Source organism: Hemitrygon akajei, chromosome 9, assembly GCF_048418815.1.
Source record: "Hemitrygon akajei chromosome 9, sHemAka1.3, whole genome shotgun sequence".
Lineage (NCBI taxonomy): Eukaryota > Metazoa > Chordata > Chondrichthyes > Myliobatiformes > Dasyatidae > Hemitrygon > Hemitrygon akajei.
Genome location: NC_133132.1, coordinates 82,259,613 through 82,267,245, shown reverse-complemented (window position 1 = coordinate 82,267,245; position 7,633 = coordinate 82,259,613).

Here is a 7,633-nt window from a genome sequence, read left to right as displayed (position 1 = left end):
ATTTATCTCTGTTTTGAATTAACACAGTGACTGAGCCCCCACTACTGTCTGAGGTGGAAAATTCTAAAAGTTCATAACGAGTGAAGTAAATCAAGAAACTGCAGATGTGCTGGAAATTTGAGTTAAGTTATCTGAACTTGAAGAATTTGTTACTGAGTCCAGAAGGCTGCAACATTCCCTGACGGAAGGTAAGATGTTGTTTGTTAAGCTCACGTTTGGTCTCGTAACAATGCAGGAGGACACAGACAGGTAAGTCAGAGAGGGAACAGGATGGAGAATTAAAGTGGCAATAACAGGAAGCTCAGTGTTGTCCCTATGGATTTATTGTGGGTCCTCTGCAAATCGGAGTTTGGTTTCACTAGTGCTGAGGATATCATGAACAAATAATGCAGCAGACTAGATCGGAAGTAATGCAAGTAAGTCACTAGTTCAAACTTAAAATGCTACTTGGATCTCTGGATGTCAGGAAAGGAAGGGCAAAAAAAATAATTTCTCTCTGTCCTATCAACCAGTCCACTAATCTGAAACTATGCCCTGGGCTCCTCAGCCATGGTAAAAACTCCCTTTCCATCCGGCATGTGAAGCTCTGAATAAATAATGCATATTTTAATGAGCGTTTCATTCATTATTTGGAAAGTAGTCCCAAAGGAAAGGAGATAACAAAAATGAATAAAGTCCTGGAATATTCAAATACTTCAGGTTTCCTGATATGTATCGAAAAGTGGTTGAACTGAAGTAACATAGAAACATAGAAAACCTACAGCACAGTACAGGTCCTTTGGCCCACAAAGCTGTGCTGAACATGTCCTTACCTTAGAACTCCTAGGCTTACCCATAGCCCTCTATTTTTCTAAGCTCCATGCACGAAGTATAAGGAATAAAGTAGATGAACACGAAATACAAGGAATAAAGTAGATGAGCTTGAGGCTCAGTTGGAAATTGGCAAGTACGATGTTGTGGGAATAACAGAGACATGGCTTCAAGCGGACAAGGCCTGGGAAATGAATATTCAAGGATATACATCTTAACGAAAGGACAGACTGACTGGCAGAGGGGGTGGGGTGGCTCTGTTGGTGAGGAATGATATTCAGTCCCTTGCGAGGGGGGACATAGAATCAGGGGATGTAGAGTCAGTATGGATAGAACTGAGAAATTCTAAGGGTAGAAAGACCCTAATGGGAGTTATCTACAGGCCCAAAACAGCAGTCTGGATGTAGGGTGCAAGTTGAATGAAGAGTTAAAATTGGCATGTCGCAAAGGTAATGATACAGTTGTCATGGGGGATTTCAACATGCAGGTAGACTGGGAGAATCAGAATGGTACTGGACCCCAAGAAAGAGAGTTTGTGGAGTGCCTCCGAGATGGATTCTTAGAACAGCTTGTACTGGAGCCTACCAGGGAGAAGGCAATTCTAGATTTAGTGTTGTGCAATGAACCGGATTTGATCAGGGTCCTCGAGGTAAAGGAACTATTAGGAGGTAGTGACCATAATATGATATGTTTTAACCTACAATTTGAGAAGGAGATGGGAAAATCGGATGTGTCAGTATTACAGTTAAACAAAGGGAACTATGGAGCTATGAGGGAGGAGCTGGCCAAAGTTCAGTGGAACAATACCCTAGCAGGGAAGACAGCGGAACAACAATGGCAGGTATTTCTGGGAATAATGCAGAAGGTGAAGGATCGGTTCATTCCAAAGAGGAAGAAAGATCCTAAGGGGAGTAAGGGGCGGCCGTGGCTGACGAGGGAAATAAAGGACAGTATAAAAATAAAAGAGAAGTATAACATAGCAAAGATGAGTGGGAAACCGGAGGACTGGGAAGCTTTTAAAGAGCAACAGAAGATAACAAAAAAGGCAATACGCCAAGAAAAAATGAGGTACGAAGGTAAACTAGCCAAGAATATAAAGGAGGATAGTAAAAGCTTCTTTAGGTATGTGAATAGCAAAAAAATAGTTAAGAACAAAATTGGGCCATTGAAGACAGAAACGGGTGAATTTATTATGGGGAACAAGGAAATGGCAGACGAGTTGAACAGGTACTTTGGATCTGTTTTCACTGGGGAAGACACAAACAATCTCCCAGATGTAATAGTGGCCAAAGGAACTAGTGTAAAGGATGAACTGAAGGAAATTTATATTAGGCAAGAAACGGTGTTGGATAGACTGTTGAGTCTGAAGGCTGATAAGTTCCTGGGACCTGATGGTCTGCATCCCAGGGTACTTAAAGAGGTGGCTCTAGAAATCGTGGATGCATTGGTAATCATTTTCCAATGTTCTATAGATTCAGGAACAGTTCCTGCTGACTGGAGGGTGGCTAATGTTGTCCCACTTTTCAAGAAAGGAAGGAGAGAGAAAACAGGGAATTATAGACTGGTTAGCCTGACGTCAGTGGTGGGAAAGATGCTGGAGTCAATTATAAAAGAGGAAATTAAGACACATTTGGATAGCAGTAGAAGGATCAGTCCAAGTCAGCATGGATTTATGAAGGGAAAATCATGCTTGACTAATCTTCTGGAGTTTTTTGAGGATGTAACTATGAAAATGGACAAGGGAGAGCCAGTGGATGTAGTGTACCTGGACTTCCAAAAAGCTTTTGATAAAGTCCCACATAGGAGATTAGTGGGCAAAATTAGGGCACGTGGTATTGGGGGCAGAGTACTGACATGGATTGAAAATTGGCTGGCTGACAGGAAACAAAGAGTAGCGATTAATGGGTCCCTTTCGGAATGGCAGGCTGTGACCAGTGGGGTACCGCAAGGTTTGGTGCTGGGACCGCAGCTGTTTACAATATACATTAATGATTTAGATGAAGGGATTAAAAGGAACATTAGCAAATTTGCTGATGACACAAAGCTGGGTGGCAGTGTGAAATGTCAGGAGAATGTTATGAGAATACAGGGTGACTTGGACAGGTTGGGTGAGTGGGCAAATGTATGGCAGATGCAGTTTAATGTGGATAAATGTGAGGTTATCCACTTTGGTGGCAAGAACAGGAAGGCAGATTACTATCTAAATGGAGTCAAGTTAGGAAAAGGGGAAGTACAATGAGATCTAGGTGTTCTTGTACATCAGTCAATGAAAGCAAGCATGCAGGTACAGCAGGCAGTGAAGAAAGCTAATGGCATGCTGGCCTTTATAACAAGAGGAATTGAGTATAGGAGTAAAGAGGTCCTTCTGCAGCTGTACAGGGCCCTGGTGAGACCCCACCTGGAGTATTGTGTGCAGTTTTGGTCTCCAAATTTGAGGAAGGACATTCTTGCTATTGAGGGAGTTCAGCGTAGGTTCACAAGGTTAATTCCCGGAATGGCGGGACTATCATATGTTTAAAGATTGGAGCGACTGGGCTTGTATACACTGGAATTTAGAAGGATGAGAGAGGACCTGATTGAAACATATAAGATTATTAAGGGATTGGACACGCTGGAGGCAGGAAGCATGTTCCCGCTGATGGGTGAGTCCAGAACTAGAGGCCACAGTTTAAGAATAAGGAGTAGACCATTTAGAACAGAGATGCAGAAAAACTTTTTTACTCAGAGAGTGGTGGATATGTGGAATGCTCTGCCCCAGAAGGCAGTGGAGGCCAAGTCTCTGGATGCATTCAAGAGAGAGTTAGATAGAGCTCTTATAGATAGCGGGGTCAAGGGATATGGGGAGAGGGCAGGAACGGGGTACTGATTGTGTATGATCAGCCATGATCACAGTGAATGGCGGTGCTGGCTAGAAGGGCCAAATGGCCTACTCCTGCACTTACTGTCTATTGTCTATCCAGAAGCCTCTTAAAGACCCTCTTGCTTCTACCTCCACCACTGTCACTGGCAACCCATTCCACGCACTCACCACTCTGCGTAAAAAACATTCCCCCTGACATCTCCTCTGTACCTACTTCCAAGCACCATAAAACTATGTCCCCTCATGTTAGCCATTGCAGCCCTGGGGAAAAGCCTCACTCTCCACACAATCAATGCCTCTCATTATCCTGTACACCTCTATCAGGTCACCACTCATCCTCCGTCACTCCAAGGAGAAAAGGCCGAGTTCACTCAACCTATTCTCATAAGGCATGCTCCCCGATCCAGGCAACATCCTTGTAAATCTCCTCTGCACCCTTTCTATCCTTTTCACATCCTTACTGCAGTGAGGCGACCAAAACTGAGCACAGTACTCCAAGTGGGGTCTGACCAGGGTCCGATATAGCTGCAACATTACCTCTCAGCTCTTAAACTCAATCCCAGGATCGATGAAGACCAATGCAACATATGCCTTCTTCACCACAGAGTCAACCTGCATAGCAGCTTTGAGTGTCCTATGGACTCGGACCCCAAGATCCCTCTGATCCTCCACACTGCCAAGAGTCTTACCATTAATACTATATTCTGCTATCATATTTAACCTACCAAAATGAACCACCTCACACTTATCTGGGTTGAACTCCATCGGCCACTTCTCAGCCTAGTTTTGCATCCTATCTATGTCCCACTGTAAACTCTGACAGCCCTTCACACTATCCACAACACCTCCAACCTTTGTGTCATCAGCAAATTTCCTAACCCATCCCTCCGCTTCCTCATCCAGATCATTTATAAAAATCACGAAGAGTAGGAGCCCCAGAACAGATCCCTGAGGCACTCAACTGGTCACTGACCTCCATGAAGAATATGACCCATCTATAACCACTCTTTGCCTTCTGTGGGCAAGCCAGTTCTGGATCCACAAAGCAATGACCCTTGGATCCCATGCCTCATTACTTTCTCAATAAAAGCCTTGTATGGGGTGCCTTATCAAATGCCCTGCTGAAATCCATACACACTACATCTACAGCTCTACCTTCATCAATGTGTTTAGTCACATCCTCAAAAAATTCAATCAGGCTCGTAAGGCACGACCTGCCTTTGACAAAGCCATGCTGACTATTCCCAATCATATTATGCCTCGCCAAATGTTCATAAATCCTGCCTCTTAGGGTCTTCTCCATCAACTTACCAACCACTGAAGTAAGACTCACTGGCCTATAATTTCCTGGGCTATCTCTACTCCCTTTCTTGAATAAGGGAACAACATCTTCAACCCTCCAATCCTCCAGAACCACTCCCGTCCCCATTGATGATGCAAAGATCATTGCTAGAGCCTCAGCAATCTCCTCTCTCTCTTCCCACAGTAGCCTGGGGTACATCCCGTCCGGTCCCAGTGACTTATCCAACCTGATGCTTTCCAAAAGCTCCAGCACATCCTCTTTAATATTTACATGTTCAAGCTTTTCAGTCTGCTGCAAGTCATCCCTACAATCGCCAAGATCCTTTTCCGTAGTGAATACTGAAGCAAAGTACTCATTAAGTACCTCTGCTTCTCCTCCAGTTCCATACACACTTTTCCTCTGTTACACTTGATTGATCCTATTCTCTCATCTCTTATCCTCTTGCTCTTCACATACTTGCAGAATGCCTTGGGGTTTTCCTTAATCCTGTCCACCAAGGCCTTCTCATGGCCCCTTCTGGCTCTCCTAATTTCATTCTTAAGCTCCTTCCTGCTAGCCCTATAATCTTCTAGATCTCTATCATTACCTAGTTTTTTGAACCTTTCATAAGCTCTTTTCTTCTTGACTAGATTTATAATAGCCTTTGTAGTCCACGGTTCCTGTACCCTACCATCCTTTCCCTGTCTCACTGGAACGTACCTATGCAGAACCCCACGCAAATATCCCCTGAACATCTGCCACATTTCTTCCGTACGTTTCCCTGAGTACATCTGTTTCCAATTTATGCTTCCAAGTTCCTGTCTGATAGCCTCATATTTCCCCTTACTCCAATTAAACATTTCTCTAACTTGTCTATTCCTATCTCTCTCCAATGCTATGGTAAAGAAGATAGAATTGTGATCACTATCTCCAAAATGCTCTCCCACTGAGAGACGTGACACCTGACCAGGTTCATTTCCCAATACCAGATCAAATACAGCCTGTCCTCTTGTAGGCTTATCTACATATTGTGTCAAGAAACCTTCCTGAACACACCTAACAAACTCCACCCCATCTAACCCCTCAGTCTAGGGAGATGCCAATCAATATTTGGGAAATTAAAATCTCCCACCACGACAACCCTGTTATTATTACACCTTTGCTGAATCTGTCTCCCTATCTGTTCCTCGATGTCCTTGTTACTATTGGGTGATCTATATAAAAAAAACACTCAGTAGAGTTTTTGATCCCTTCCTATTCCTAACTTCCACCCACAGAGACTCCGCAGACAACCCCTCCATGACTTCCTCCTTTTCTGCAGCCGTGACACTATCCCTGATCAACAATGCCACGCTCCCATCTCTTTTGCCTCCCTCCCTGTCCTTTCTGAAACATCTAAAACCCGACACTTGAAGTAGCCATTCCTGCCCCTGCACCATCCAAGTCTCTGTAATGGCCTCAACATCACAGCTCCAAGTGCTGATCCACACTCTAAGCTCATCTGCTTTGTTCATAATACTCCTCGCATTAAAATAGTTGAGTGGTTCTGTGTAATTTGGTCTCCCCAATGAGACTTCTTATGTTTAACTATATTAAGGAATTAGTTAAATACAAATAGTTTTATTTCCATCAAATAACCATATAACCATATAACAATCACAGCACAGAAACAGGCCATTCCGGCCCTCCTCATCCATGCTGAACTCTTAATCTCACCTAGTCCCACCTACCCGCGCTCAGCCCATAACCCTCCACTCCTTTCCTATTCATATACCTATCCAATTTTACCTTAAATGACACAACTGAACTGGCCACTACTACTTCTACAGGAAGCTCATTCCACACAGCTATCACTCTCTGAGTAAAGAAATACCCCCTCGTGTTTCCCTTAAACTTTTACCCCCTAACTCTCAAATCATGTCCTCTCGTTTGAATCTCCCCCACTCTCAATGGAAACAGCCTATTCACGTCAACTCTATATATCCCTCTCAACATTTTAAATACCTCGATCAAATCCCCCCTCAACCTTCTACGCTCCAGTGAATAGAGACCTAACTTGTTCAACCTTTCTCTGTAACTTAAGTGCTGAAACCCAGGTAACATCCTAGTAAATCGTCTCTGCACTCTCTCTAATTTATTGATATCTTTCCTATAATTCGGTGACCAGAACTGTACACAATATTCCAAATTTGGCCTTACCAATGCCTTGTACAATTTACATCACATCTACATCTCTGTGATAATGTCAGCCACATAATAGCATAAATGTTCCCTTAATAATTAAGAGCATTGAATTATCAACTATTTGTTGTAATCATTACAAAACCATTAGCAAAGGTGGAAATGAAAATACAGTTTCAAAATCTTCTCTCAGATAGTCTAAACCAGCCTTTTGCTCTGGAGGAACTCTTGAAATAATTTTAATCTCAAGGAAACCCAATGTAAAAATTATTTTATCTGGAGCTAAAGGTATGCTAGCATGATCAACAAGTTGTACATATAATAATCCAAAGATAATTATCAATGTTCTTTTGAGTAGAGAATGAATTTTCAGCCAAGCTTTCTTGAAAAAACGTAGTTAAGCTTAGCTTACTTTTCTTGAAATTAGTCTCTTTTCTTTCCCTTTCAAAAATGTTAAAAACTCATAAGGTAAACATAATGAATTTCTGTTAAAGAACTGG